Source organism: Tamandua tetradactyla, chromosome 3 (genome assembly GCF_023851605.1).
Source record: "Tamandua tetradactyla isolate mTamTet1 chromosome 3, mTamTet1.pri, whole genome shotgun sequence".
NCBI lineage: Eukaryota > Metazoa > Chordata > Mammalia > Pilosa > Myrmecophagidae > Tamandua > Tamandua tetradactyla.
This window is the reverse complement of record NC_135329.1, coordinates 154569632-154585389: the sequence shown is the minus strand read 5'-3', so window position 1 is coordinate 154585389 and position 15758 is coordinate 154569632. Positions and strand designations below refer to the sequence as shown.

The window sequence follows — 15758 nt, the reverse complement described above, 5'->3', positions numbered from 1 at the left end:
GGAATAGTATTTAATGTGCAAATTCCACACTGAAGTCGAACATTGAGAGGTGAGGGAAAATAGAGCAAGAATTGGTTGGAAAATAAAAATATGTGTCTCGATTTTGGTGCTACAAGATAAAATGATGTCAAGATTCAGAACTATTTTTAAAGTGAGTCTGATCATCCCCTTTTGTTATTCTTTTAATCTCATGGTTAGAAAAACTTAGCCAAATCTTATCCAAGAGCAGACACAATGCGACATATCAAGCAGCTATGTTCCCCTAAATGTTATATCTAAACACTCTACAGACATAACTACTGCTTCCAATTTTTTATTGCATTGTACTATAATCTGAAGAACAAATGAGACCACCTTTTAACTCTTAATTTGATTTAAAGTCTGTTTTGCATAAAGGTAGTATTTTAAGGAAGAAATTTGTTTCAGTATATGACTGACTTCCAATATTGAAATTAAAGTCATTGGTAAAATTCCAAATGGAAACATTAGAATTACACGGTGATTAATGTAGTGTAATTGATAGTTAAAGAAAACATTAATTTTTGGAGATTTAGAATATAGATGCTTTTGGGGTAGAATAGTGCCCAGTTTTTGTCCAGGCACTTGATCAAAAGGCTTGGACAACTACAATAGCATGTTGATTTTCCTGCCTCCATTTTTTTTCCTCCTATAGTTCTAGAACATAGCTCCCAATTCAAAATTTCCAAAATGTCCTATTTCTTACTAAAATCAATGATAACTTCTAATGGTTTACCAACACCTACAAGATCAAATCTAAAATTCAGAGTAGCTTTCAAGAACTGTCATAATATTACACTGGGCCTGATTTACACACACACACACACACCATAATATTTAAGGGATGCTCCAATGATGATACCAGTATCACATTGGATTGGAATTTCTATTAGAGAAAGTAATTAGAGAGCTTAAAGGATCTTTTCTTAATTTTTAGACTCCTCAGCCTTCAAGAGTTCGATGCAAAATGCATCTAACCCTTTTAATGCCCCCAGATAAGCCAGAATCTAGCTACCAGGAGAAAAAAAAAAAGACAGAGAGGGAGGTCCTGAAAAAGAGTCACTACAAGGACCAGTCAAATGCCAAGATGAGCAATATATGTCCTGACAACTACCCCCTACCCATCTGCTGCTCTCCAGCTTCAATTTTATTATCTTCCCATGCTTTTGCTAACTTTGTCCTTAACTCTCATTTTATTTCAGCACTCCTGATAGCATCTCTCTCACAGTTACCTGATCTACAATGGAAGGTCTCTAGTATTTATTTGGGGAGTGAAATGCACAGTAAATAATATGACTATCTAATGGCCTCCAGGGGTATGTTTGGCTGCTCAGCCAGATTATAAATTGTGAGAGAGTAAAGAACATTTCTCTTATATAAGATTCTACAAAGGTTCCATGCACTAGGGTAACTTTCCAGGAACCTTCAACCTCCAGATGGATCCTTGGACTAGATAACTCCTGAAATGCAGAGGGACCAGCCTCTCAGAATATCAACTAGTTCCATCCCCCTATCCCATATTACTGACAGTCCCTTCCAACATGAAAAAGTTAGAATGGGCATAGGGCTATATAACCCTAAAGAGTGGGAGAAAGATCAAAGTTGCTGATGAAGTTATACGGAGAAGGTATGGTTTAACAATTGCATATGAGTGCTGAATCATTACATTGATATTTCTTTTGGTCTCCAGTACCTTAGAGTAGCTAGAAGTAAAAACCTAAAATTGTGGATTGTAACCCATACCAAACTCTGAAATCTGTTCTACAACTAACTGTGGTGATGTACTTTGACATTTATTGCTTTTTTGTGTATATGTTATTTTTCACAAAAAAAAAGAAAAAAGAAAGAAAAGAAGGAATATGACAGAGAAGACAGTATTTAACAAATGAGTATGACTGCTATTATATTGGTATTTCTTTTGTTCTCCATTGTCTTGGAGCAGCTAGAAATAAAAACAAAAAATTGTGGAACTGTAACCCATACCAAACTTTAAAATCTGTTCTATAACTACTTGTTAAAATGTACTTGGAAATTTATTGCTTTTTTGCATATATGTTATATTTCACAATAAATAAAAGAACATTTCTCAATATTTTTCTTGCATCTCTTACAATTTTAGTACAGCACTTATTCCCAAGGGACAGTGAATCCTTCTTGAAATAAATACAGACATGTTTTGTTCTAATGCACTTTGCAGATACTGTATTTTTTTCTTTTACAAATTGAAGGTTTGTGGTAACCCTGCAAACAGCAAATCTACCGGCATCATTTTCCAACAGCATCACTCACTTCATGTCTCTGTGTCACATTTTGTAATTCTTGCAATATTGCATATTTTTTCATTATTATTATATCTGTTATGGTGATCTGTGATCAGTGCTCCTTGATGTTACTATGATAATTGTTTTGGAGTGCCATGAACTGTTCCCATATAAGATGGGGAACTTAATCGATAAATGTGGGTCTGTTCTGACTGGTCCAAAGACGGGTCATTCCCCATCTCTCTCCCCTCCCTAGACCTCCCTATTTCCTGAGATGCAACAATACTGAAATTAGGCCAATTAATAACCCTACAATGTCCTCTGAGTATACCAGTGAAAGGAAGAGTCACATGTCTCTTGCTTTAAATCAAAAGTTAGAAAGGGCTAAGCTTAGTGAGGAAGGCAAGTAAGCCGATAGGCAAAAAGCTAAGGCCTTTTGGGCCAAAAAGACAAGTTATGAATGCAAAGAAAAAGTTCTTGAAGGAAATGAAAAGTGCTATTCCAGTGAACACATGAATAGAAGAGCATGAAATAGCCTTACTGCTGATATGGAAAAAGTTTGAATGGTTTGAAAAGATCAAACAAGCCACAACATTCCCTTAAACCAAAACCTAATCCAGAGCAAGAACCTATCTTTCTTCAGTTCCGTGAAGGCTGAGAGAGGTGGTTTCTGTAAGGCCTATTTCATTAGGTTTTGTTATTGCTTAAATGCACATCTAGACAACAGCAACAAAGACTTCTTGAGAAAGGCAATAATGAACCATTGCTTAACTTTAAAAACCAAACCACTAGAGTAAAACAATAAAGAAAAAAAAATGCTGGCAGGCAACATTAGAATAGAGTATAAGAATTAGTGAATCTCTAATAGCACAAGTGTATGCTTTTTCTATGTGGCAATTTTCGGTACAAAATAATGAGGGTGCAGAAATATTAGAGAAAGAAACCCTTGAAACAGCATGCCATCATCTTAAAAAATAAGGGCTTTTAATTACATTTTCAATTTTGAGATTTTTTTAAATGCACAAGATGCTTCATGTATTCAATAATGAATGCTACACATGTGAAGAATCTAGCTGTTGGCTTCTACAAAGGTATTTTTTCAAACAAGTACTGTAGACCGACTGCAAATCTGCATTGCAAAAGCTCCATATAAATAATATTGCCTGAGTTACTGCCGCTTACAGGGTGAAAGAAGAAACAAATTTATCTTAGATGTGGCTAATTCCTTCCAGCATGGTATAGTGGAAACAGTAGGGGATTTGGTGTTGAACCAAAATCTGAAAACTTATCTAGCTGTATGGCCTAGAGCAAGACAGCTAATAACTCTGAGCATCATTTTTTTCACCTGAGAGAGAGCAATCGTGATAACTACCTTTCTGAGTTGTTGTGAGGAGTATGTGAACTAAAGCAGGTGCTCACTGCAGCTATTAGATCACTATACTGCAGAAGGCAAAAAATAATCAATTTCAAGTGGGAAGATTATTCTTATCCTAGTAAACGGCATGCATCTTCATGCTTATGTAGATGAACTTTTAATATGGCCTAAATTCAGGCTAGGACAGAAAACACACTCTGGTTAAATTAGGCAGTTTTAAATGGAAAAGCCAAAATCATAAGTGAAAAATTTTGCTCACTTTATGCGCTTTAGTTATTTTTGCCTTTCCAGATCTTTCACATGCCTCAAAATTATAAAACAAGATTTTCTATTGTGTAGACTAAGGCATTTGGGTTCTAATGATGGTATTGCTTCTTCAATAATATTTATGTAATGAAACTTTTTATTTTGGGCTCTAAGATCTTGGTAATTTAGAATCTGATCAGAAAGTGGTCGAGTCACAGTTTTAACAAATTTCACCCCCTGTTAAGGCAAAAGGGGGAAAGGAGATAGAAGGAAGTTGAATTGCAGATAAAAGAAACAGAGTGATATTTTATATTTCCATAGAACTGCCTGGAGAAAAGAATTCCAGATGAAATAAATTTGGAAAACACTGCATATTACATCTCTCTAGTTCTCCAATTACAATGAATATAAAAGATGTGAGGTGTTCTTCATACTTAAAAACAAGAACAACCAAAACCCAGTATTTTTAAAATTCATTTCAACAGGACATCTTTTTGTTCCCCTCAATAGACTCTTAGCGTTTCCAAGGATACCAGTGAAATTATTTGCAATAGGATAAAAAATAATGAAAGGAAAATGTTACTTAACTAGTAAATGCTTCAAAAACTGTCAAAGATTTATTATAAATCATGTAATTGGACCATTAGGAAAGGTCAGTCTGACCCAGTCTGGTCCTTTCATATTGTCCTTTAAGTCACTGTAGTGCGTTATTGTATATAAAGTAATAAAATTGCATGTTTAAGGTCTGCAAATTCAAACATATCAATCATCCTCATAGTCCTCCCACATTAGCAAAAACTCAAGAATTATTAGATTAGTTCCTTGTCCTCATAAGTAAGCATTAGTATGCCACAGCAATCCGCTAGTTTGATTTCTCTTATTTTTCGTAATAAGTATGCACCAGAAATAGAAGCAGGTGTTAATAACTCTGAAACTTTGCCTACCAAATTGTTTATAAAATCTGGGTAAGTTATCAGTTTATACTTTCTGCTTTTGTGCATATTAAAGACTTGTCAGTTTTATTACTAATTTCACCATTACTGGATCACAGTTTCTTCACTTCCCTACAATAATGCATTGTACCAAGATCTTAGAGCCCAAAATAAAAATTTTCATTACATAAATATTATTGAAGAAACAATACCAATAATGCATTTCTACACTGAAATGTTGTAGACAGCTTATTTTCTTTTCAGTGGCTGAATTCTCTGGTGTTTCTGAGCAACAGGTAAGAATGGCTCATCTATTCTTCATCAACAAAGGAGTGAAGCAAGATTATGTAACAGAATAAGCTTTATTTAGTCTGTTTCATGAATTCATGAAACAACTCAGAGGAGGTTTTGAAATCCTCTTTACTGGACATAATTACACATGGAAAAGACCCCCCAATATTTTAAATTTTTCTGTGAAAACTTAATGGTCAAATTGCAACCAATCATTTGTCTTTTCCTTTCTAGTCCTACCTAGTATGTTGCTTTTAAAGATCTCTGACACTTTGATGAATCATAAAATCCTTTTCTGGGGGGGTGGGGAAGGGGCAGGAGGGTTTGGTCCAGGAATTGAACCCAGGTCTCCCGCATGGAAAGTGAGCATTCTACCACTGAACCATCTGTGCACCCCAAAGAAGCTTTTAAAGACGTATATCTGTTAGTACCACATGCTCAGCACCAAGTGATATCAGTATATTTTATGTATTTTTATGTAGTGTACAACATAACAAGTGCATGACATTGATACATTTCTGAGCTATAATACTGTGCTATTCTGTGGACAGTGTATTAAAACACTTTTTCTTCCTAAAATGAATTTCTAGCTTTGGTTATGTATTCACTTCCTCTTTGAAGTCATTTGGAATTTAACTTTCTTAATTTATTAGTTTACTATATATATATATATATATCTGGAATTATAAATGTTCATGTAAATCTCCTCTCAACATTTTACAAAGCCCAGGAAAAAGGAAGTTGGTGACTAGATGAACTATGTATCTAACACTGATGTATATTTAAAAACTTAAGTGGTACCAAACTCATAAGCATTTCTTGTAAAAATGCCCACAAAATGTCTTTTTGTAAAAAAAAGTTTAATTCTCCTGATGTTCCTGAACCTGAATAAATATTAACCACATTTGCCTCTCCCACCACATTTCCCTTCTCTAATCTCTCTCTGCAGCTCCTTCATGCCCATCTCAGAACAAAACACAATCTACATTCAGAACAGGACCTTTTACAAGTTGAATGGAGTTATTTTGGGTGAGTCATTGAAAGCACAGTACAAAACCTTTCCTCACTCACCAGAAATGCATTTTTTAAATAAAGCCAAAGCAAACAAGGCTTGGCAAGTTTGAGGGCAGATAAAATGGGAAGAGATGGGGGGTTCTGCCAGATTCAGACAGGATTCTGGTAAGCAGTTCTTGACTACTTTTCTACATTACACTCTACCAATTCCCTTTGCTATCACTGAACAAAAAATACCTCTTCCATAAGCAGCAGGTTGAGCAGGTAGGACATCAAAATTAGGGCACTCCATTTCTACTAGCACTATGCTGATGAATAGAGCCAGTAGATCCATAATAGCTTAGAAACTGTTCTAATTCTCCCCTTTGGCCATTCTTTAATTCAGAAGCTATAAAATGCATATAGTTAATAGTTCCTTTCTTCTGATCAAATCAATTATAATGACAACAAAGCAATTTTTAGAAAATTCTATATAAATTCAATATGCAGTCCTTTAAAATTGCTTTTAAAATGCGTGACCTCCCATGAGAATTAATCAAATAATACAATATTAAAGGAAACAGAGCTATCAAGACAGAAAATAATAAGCCAGTTCCCAAGAAATTTAAAATTGAATTATTATAACGAATAAAAAGTTAATACCATGGCTTGATAAATCTTGGCTATTTATGCAAGATTTGTGAGTCAATGTGCATCCTTATTTGTCCATCTATCGAACATAATTACTCACCCTGCATCCTGCAAAGAACTTTCTAGCAGAGATACAAGTGATGAGTCTTCCACAAGTTGCTACAGATCAGTTGAGACACACCTCTCATGAATGAAGGGAAACCTGGGAGCAACAGAAAGATATGCTTGAACACATAATGGTAAGTTAGGACTCTTGTCTAAGATACCATGGTCCCTAAAATCACCTTTAATACAGGTTGACCCACGACACTATTGTGAGCTAATTAACATACCCTACAGGGAGCCCTGCAGTTAGAATAACTGCCTACTCACAAACAGTCCACCTGCAAATCATGGGACAAACCCAGGCACTACTAGATTTAATTATGCAAGTGATCTTGAACTCCCTGAAAATTATCAGCTCCCACAAGCCAGGGCAGACAATTACTGTTGGTAAAGAGAATAAAAACTGCTGTGTTGTGAAGCTAATCTGGCTGTGAAAGCAAAAGGGTCATAACCAATAAACAGATATTTCCTGCTGTAGTTAAAGGCAAAGTAAAATATTCTGGTTTCCCACATTTGGGGGAATTTTTGTCCTTCACTTTACTTTTATGGTTAAGTAATTGGCTTTAAATTATAAAATAAATATTCATACAGCCTTGTTTTGCACATCTAAGAACGATTTTATCTTATTTGATCATATTTAAATATAATCTACATGAATCAAAAGTTAAGGGGACTTAATATCTATTTGATGAGAACCCCAAAAAATCAAGACCCCCATGCACACACACAATTTTGTTTCAAAACAAACATTAAAGTGAAGCAAATTCCCATTAAAGTGTTTTTGAGCCAAGAAAGTTTATTACAGCTGTTAGGGAGCATATTTGATCTGGATTACATTAGTACCAATCAAACAGCTCAAAGTTGTGTTTATTAATAGACTATTATTAAACAAAAGAACAACAGGGTAAAGGTCAGCACACAGGTTGTTTTGCTTAATTTTTAAAAATCTTCTTAGCCCACGTCTTTCCATATTTTACAAAATGAGTCAATCCAAGTTGGCACCTTTAAACCCTTTGAATACTATAATTGCAACAGTACAGAAATTCAGTTTGAAGAAGTGCTAGCTGAAGAGCAATTATTGCAATGGGGGCATGGAAATAAATGGTAATAATGAATATCTTTTTCTGAGCACTTGCTTTGTGCCAGACACAAATGGAGTATTTAAGGCTCCATTTACAGTGTCTCATTTATCACAAAAACTCTATATGATATGTGCTTTTATTATTCTCAATTTATAGGTAAGGAAACTGAGTTTCAAAGAGGTTAATACTTGCCCCAGGCCATGTACTAGCAAATGGAAGAGCCCTAATTGGAACCAGGTCTTTCTGCTTGCAAAGCCTGCGCTCATATAAACAATATGAAACTCTATGTCTCCTCTTAGAGAAAAGTTAGCAATCACTCAGTCTCACAGTACTGAGGGGTTATCACTTATTGCTGATGAGCAGAGGATCTGTGTGACCCTTGAGACAATGGAATCTTGGGGGAAGAAATATACCTAAATACGACTCCACCATTTTAAAGGAGAAACACTGACCTCAGAAATTTAAGTGTGTCCAAAGTCAACCAGCTAGTTAGTGACAGAATCGAGACAACAACCCCACATCATCAGTTCAGTATGCTTCCCACTATCCCACACAAAAGATTCGGAGGGACACGGTGGCTCAGCAGGTAATAGTGCTTGCCTGCCATGCCCGAGGACCCAGGTTCGTTTCTCGGTGCCTGCCCATGTAAAAAAAAAGATCACCATTTATTTAAAAAAAAAAAATTTGGACAGCAATTACAAAACTTCTAACACTTTAACTTGACCATATTAGTGTAAACCACACACATTTCTCATATATATTTTAGATAAATCTGTTATGAGCAATGCCATTGCAGACAAAATTTATACATTTCATATGCATTGATCAACAAATAGCAAATGATGATAACAATCAAAATCATGTATAAAAGGCAATCACCACATACTCAGAATAATTGCAAATAATCAGGGAAAAGGTTTTTCAGAAGCCTCAGGAATATCTGTAGTTTCCTGATAAGGAGACTTCTGGTTAAAGGTGGGACAGGTCCCTACTTTGTGCTTGAGAAATTAAAAGAAATTTGAAACCTACACCCATTTTAGAACAAGTGTCTAAATCTTGTTTATGACAGATGGAACGAGCATGAATTTAGTTTTAATCACTGGATATATGTCATTTATTCTTCATTTTTCACTAATCTAGTCATTCATTCACAAAAGCTTATTGTGTGTTCATGCCATGCCAGATACTGTAAATTCTCTGTTTTACAGTAGTGACCAAAACAAGTCCACCTTGCAATTTCATCCTACAGTGGAGGATGCTTTGGGTACTCTTAGCATCCCTCCTCCTCTTTTTTTTGCTACCTTTTTTAAATCCTATTTTTGCTTTTTCTAAAATCATACAGCTAATCCTTTCTTCTTATATCACCATAAATTATGCTACCATCTTCATTGTGTGCTTTATGAAGTAGAGGGAAAGAGCTATATGAATGAAATTATTCTAGTGACACAGAAAAATAAAATAATAAATGCCTGATAATAAAAGAATGTTTTCTCTTCATATAGTATAACTTCATATGTTACACTATGAAGTACCTTTTCTACAAAATATTTCGTAGCCATTAGAAAGAATAAACTTTGAAGCAATCTAGCAATATGGTATATGTCACGTTTTCAATAGTTTGAAGGCTTCCATTGCTTTCTTCTCTGTCCAGGCCCCTTATTTATATGTCCCAGACTTTGAAATAGCAATGACCAGAGTTAAAATAAGAGGGGAAAAATCACTTCCTGCTGGATCTTGAATGATCATTTTAAGAATGTTGGGGAGAGGGGCGGGCCTTGAGGAGTAGCATGAAGAGGGGTGTGGAAGAGAGTACTAAGTTTGATGTTATTTATTTTGCTGGTTCCATAGTGGAGATACGGGTAAAACTTACCACAGATTTTCCACACAGTACTTATACAATACTGCAAGTATCTATCCATAAATTGGTTCTTTGATAAATCTTCTTCTTCATATAGATTTAAAACAGGTTTCAATTTTTAACCAAAGTCCTTTGTTAAAGGACTGGTAGACGTACAGGAGAAAGAATGGGACACGGCAAATCCTCAGGCAAGAGAATCTGTTAGGAAACTCATTAGTAGCATGTGTGTGGGGAAGGGTGGGTGGGGGGTTGTTGATAAAGGCATGAGTCAGAGCAGGAGATAAAGAGCTATAAAGAGATCTGACAGATAAGAAATGGATAGGGTAGAAGAACCAGGATGACCCTCAAGGTTTGTTATCTACTTTAGATTAGATGTTGATAAATTGGGGTTAATTTGCTTGGAAGTAGGAGAACAAGAAAGTAAAAAGGAAATGAGTTAATTATTAGACATATTATCTGAGATGTTTACGAGATATACTGATGGAGATGTAGCCCCAAGCATTCAGAATTCAGTACAGAGCTGAAACTCTGGATAAATGTTTGATTTAAAGATTATATCTACATATGTCTGTATATTAGGAATTATTCATACTGGATATTCCTCTTCCTATTTACCAAGTAAGCTATTCCAAACCTACGGAGGCAATAGTTATCAATGACCTCTAAAATGCCAAATCCAGCAGATACTTTTCAGCCCTCATTTTATAGATATTTTTATAGTTTTTCACAGGATTGACAGCTCCTTTATTTTCTTTTTTGACCCTACATTTTCTGATTCTCTAACTTCTTAGTCTCCTTCACTCACTTTCATTCTTCCACCAGCTTTCCTGTCTTGTTCCTGAGAGTTCTTCCCTCTTCAATTCACCCATTCTTCCTGGGTGAGAGGAGAGTTGTAAGGAGGGCAAGGAAGAGGCAAACCATGTCATGTTGCATTCACAGGACGTGGAAGGACTTTGGTTAAGACTGTACATAGAATAGACTTAGGTTGAGAGAAGAAGTAAGGAGAAAAGTCAGATTAATAAAGTAATCCAGGTTTGGAGTAGAGTTAGAGCTGTGGAAATGGAGAGAAATGGTGGGATTATGGATATATCTTTAAGGTAGAGCCAATAGGTTTCATTTATGAATCAGAGGTGATATGCAAGAGAAAGGAAGGAGTCAAGAAAGGCTTTTTTGGTTTTTTGTTGTTTTTCACCTGATCAACTGGAAGACTCTGGCAATAAGGTTGAGATGGGGGAAATTTTGTTTGGATCAGGTTGGGGGAATTAAAAGTTAAAGTTTAAAAAGTTTGTTAGACATTTAGGTGAAGTTGTTGAGTAGACAGTTGAATATACAAGTATATGGAGTTCAGGGAAAAATCTGGGCTAAATTTATATTTAGAAGAATTCAGCATATACATAGTATCTAAAGCTAAAAAAAAAAAACCTCCTTGGGACCACCTAAGAAGTTGGTGAACAATGAAAAGAAGAGATGTCCAAGGACAACTGTCATGTGGTACTCCATATTTTAGAGGCAGATAAATGAGAGGCGAAGTTTATCCAGCAAAGAAGTCTGAGAGAGATCAAACAGTGAGGTAGAAGAAGATCCAAGAAAAAGTGATGTTCAAGATGCCAAGTAAGAAAAACAGTTTTAAAGAGGAGGAAATTGTCAACTTTACAAATTTCCTAAGAGGCTGATTCAGATGAAGACCAAGAATCGATCTTTACACTCAACAGCGTAGATGCCATTGTTGATCTAAACAATAATTGTGGTGAAATGGTGAGGAGAGAAGCCTTAATTCTAGTGGGAATCTGTGGGTCAATTCCTTTTAGAAGAGAGAAACAGAAAATAGCTGGGGAAGTCAAGCTAAAATACTTAATTGGCTAACGTAGAACAAAAGTTCAGGACAGCCATCAGGCAAACATATAGTCATTCAAAATCATGGTCTTCCGTGCCTGGCTAAAGCTCAGTAAATTGAAATGTGAGAGGAAGAGGTAGAAATGGTAAATGCAAACTAACATTTTAGTAATATATATATAATGAAGGGAATGATGTAAATAGGAAAATAGCTAAAAGAATTATAGGATTAACAAACGGTTTATAATTCGTTTTCAGGGGTGAGAATAAAATATGTTTATTGGTTAAAGATAGGAACAAGTAGAAAAAAAGGATAAGTATACCCAGAAAATGTTAGGCATTTGAAGGGATAAAATCTTCAATAGAGGAGGAAAATCAATTGTTGAAAGTCATTTCTTCTCAATGGAAGGATATACAGCACAAATGTTCAAATGAATTAAATTTTCAGAGAGCAGATAAAGTTCACACCTAATGTCCTTCGTGTACCCTGAGAATTGTATCATCATCTAAAGTGATGGAGACTGGGCTGTTTAGATACTTAAAGGGAGGGAGGATTTGGAATGGCTGTTGTTAAAAATAGAAACAAAATTTCAAAGAGGAATTAAAATACTTCTTTAGTTAACAATTAAATGCTTTTCTAAGCACCTTATAAATATTAGTTCATTTATTCATAATAATACAACTATAAAACATGAACTATTACTGTTCCCTTTTTGCAGATGAAGAAAATGAGGCACAAAGTTATCAAGGTCGCACAGCTAGTCAATATCCAAGGTCACTGGCTATTGGCTTCTATACTAAGCTTAGGTGGTCTGCTTCCAGAGCCTTTTGTTTTAATCACTTCACAGTGCTGCCTCTCTATGTTCAACATGTGGAGGGCACACTCGGCAATTACAGGACTTCAGCAGGCTTAGGTACACAGATGTCGAATTTGAAAAGACAATTTTCAAATTGCATGCAGGATAGGTGTCCAGAGGTGAGTGTGATGGAAGTCGGAGAGGTTGTAGAATGTGCATGCTGGGAGGGATTAATTGAAGCAAATGGTAAACTATAGCAGGCAGGCTGGATGGAAAAGGTGGTAAGAAAAGGGGGGAGTGACTTGTAGAGGGGCTCAGAGACTTGAATCTTTACTATTTACCCAAGGTTTAGATTCCCTGTGAAGTTAAAGGGTCAGATTGATTGCAATAAGGAAGAGGGATAGTTGAAAGGTACAGGAACTCAGATTAGGACAGTATGACTTTGAAGTGTGAGGGAGGTGAGGAGTTTCTGGGGATGACGAAGTAATAGCAGGGTGTGGCCCTGGTAGTAGATTCCTGAAGTCCAAAGGAGTTAATAAAGACCTGTGTGGCAGAGGTCAAGAAATGATGAGTCTAGGGTGTTGGGTGGAGCACATTTATAAATATTGAAGTCGCATATGAATCACTCAGGATGAGACAGGAAATAGGGTGGAGAAAATGGCTGCAGAGACCAGTGGATTGCAACGTGAATTTGATGAGCGACTGAAAGTTGGAAGCTGTTAAGAGAGCAGACTAACCTAATGAGCAAAACAGGCAGTGGAGTGGTACAGGCCAACCCTCCTTGTAGCCCCACCAGCTTCTGCGAGTGTGATCAAGACGCCAAAAGCACTACACCACTAAGGTGCCTAAACTGGCAGCATTCCTGAAGAGCTTTTTAAAGGAGGTAAACTCTGAAAAGATTAAAGGCTTAAATTACCTCAGAGGTCCAATGCATTAGCAAAGTAAACATTAACAGAGTAGTTTATATAGCCCATTAAAACCATTATCAATCAGGTACAGCAGGGCCATGGGCAATGTAAACAATTGACTTAAGGAAAGAGGAAAAAACTCACCAACTAGGAAGATGGAGAACCTCCTAATGTGCGCCCCCGGAATAATAAGGAAAAGGAGCAATGTGCAAATAAGCCATCTTCCTTCCTCAGTTCAGAATGCTCAAGGAATTACTTTAGCTATGTGAGATGCAGTGATACGGCTTTCTGAGCTTTAACCAAGTTAAGAGCCTCAAGAACAAAATATAAATTTCTACACACACACAATAAAGAGGACACAGACCTCTGCACAGAAAATCTATAAATGGCAGCTGATCCACTTCCTGTGCTCCGGAATCAGAAGGCTGGCTAAAGTACATCTATCACAGAACTAAGTACTCAGCATTAGGCTAAATTAGATTTTAGCCAACAAAATTCAGATTTGCCTTGATTACCTATACCGGGTTGCCTACTAACCACCACCCCTTCAAATTTTTCCTTAGCAAAAGAATTATTTTTTACGTCACTGGATATTAGCATCTCTACCTGAAACCTAAGTGCTATGGCAATCATCTTGTGCCATGAGGGGACCTAGCCGCAGAAGACAAAACCAAGATGTTGATAGAGTTCCCAGATTTACGAAATAAGTTAAATTTGAATTTTAGATAAACAACAAATAGCATTGCATAGAATATTCTTATACTAAAAAAAAATTGCTGTTTTCTAAAATTCAAATTTAACTGGATGTCCTACATTTAATCTAGTAACACTGAATGCTGAGGATAACAAAATGAAAAGCTGGAAAGATTGCAGGTCAATGATGAAATAATTGAGCTGCTGAATTAGCCAATCCTTAGACCATCTCAACTAGAAACATTTTAATGTTGGGTCAGTTTTCTTATTGATATGTCAGTTCTTGTTGTATTTTCTTATCATTTGCAGCCAAAAGCTAAAAGCATCTTAAATAATACAGTTTTATCATCCTTTTCATTGCACAAATTAATAACACATATTGTTCATTCTAAGTATCAACTTAAAAATTCTAATAAGCATTTTTAAAGGTCTTTTTGTAAAGGTTCTTTAATAAGAAATGTATCTATTTTTAGGAATGCATATTTTACATCTTTTTGTGGTGTCCCCTAAAATATTATTTTTGTAAAATGCATAGCGCATTGATTTCTAAGCTTCTGTTTATGAAAGCTATCAACAGTGACATCATTTTAAATATGGGTCCCCATGATATTTATTACATCTCTTTTTTCCTTATGGTGCATGTGGTCATACAGTGATTTTAAAATTTGGTTTTAGAAACAGTGTCCCTTTTTTCAAAGTCCTCTTTACCCAGAATTTTAAATACTTAAAACAGCTACAGGAGGAGCTGCACTACTTAAAGGAAATGCAGTGTGTATAGGGAAGAGGTTTCTAGCCTCCTTGGCCCTTGGCTCCATTCTTCCACAGCCCTGCTGGTAGCACCTGTGGTTCTTTGGCAGCATTCTTGAGGGATCGTGTAGATACAGCAGAAACCCTGGCCTGGGCTTAGCCATCCTCTCACTATGCTTGGACACATTTCTATCTTCAGTTTTTAAACCAAAGAATTTCATCTACAGAGGCCATTCACATAAACTGGAAAGCCCCGCAATGCAAGCAAACAGCACTCAAAATAAATGAAAACAAGATTCATGTCTAGACTATTTTGATGTTCTATTGGGCAATATTTTTAGAGATTTTCCTAGAAACAAGTTGGTTTACATTTTTTGATTAAAAAAATCAGTAAGGTTTGATTAAAGATTTGAATAATTATTATGGCTTATTTTCATTCTGGTTTGTGGTTACCTTTTATTATCAGTACCTTTTCATTTCAGCTTTGAAAATTCTGCTTTTAGGTGGTATTACAACAAGAGTAACCAAAATTTGCATTCAACATTCACAACTTCTAATAGTCTATATTATTTCAAGGAGGCAAACAGTGTAACACAGTGTTCCTACATAGAAACAATCTGGTATAAATATCATTCAGATATTTGCTTTGGCGGTTGTTCATTTAACAGAATGTGTGAAGAAGTACACAGACCCAAGTCAGGCAAATACCATTAAAAAGTACTATAATTCCAGCTAAAATACATTGGTGAAATTAGGACATTTCAGTTTGGTTATACATAAAATTATTTCTACAGGGCATTGATTCATTTGTAAATGGAACAGAAGGTAGGCAAATCACCAAAACAGTAAGTTCTACTTGATTCAACCTTTTATGTAAACTTGCTGCTTTTAACTGTGGAGTACTTAAATACAATTGCCAATGTCCATAAATTTTTTAGAATTCCTGGTTTACCCATCAGATAAACTTG

General features: G+C 35.7%; 1 long non-coding RNA gene across 1 annotated transcript in view; it reads right to left on the bottom strand.

Moving 5' to 3' along the window:
* Window positions 1–6740: 6740 nt before the first annotated feature.
* The window catches only part of LOC143676429 (uncharacterized), a 105244-nt gene continuing 96226 nt past the window's right edge, over window positions 6741–15758 (bottom strand). Inside the window, exon 4 of the long non-coding RNA XR_013172077.1 lies at window positions 6741–6969. This is a non-coding gene — a long non-coding RNA (uncharacterized LOC143676429). The remainder of the gene's footprint in view (window positions 6970–15758) is intronic.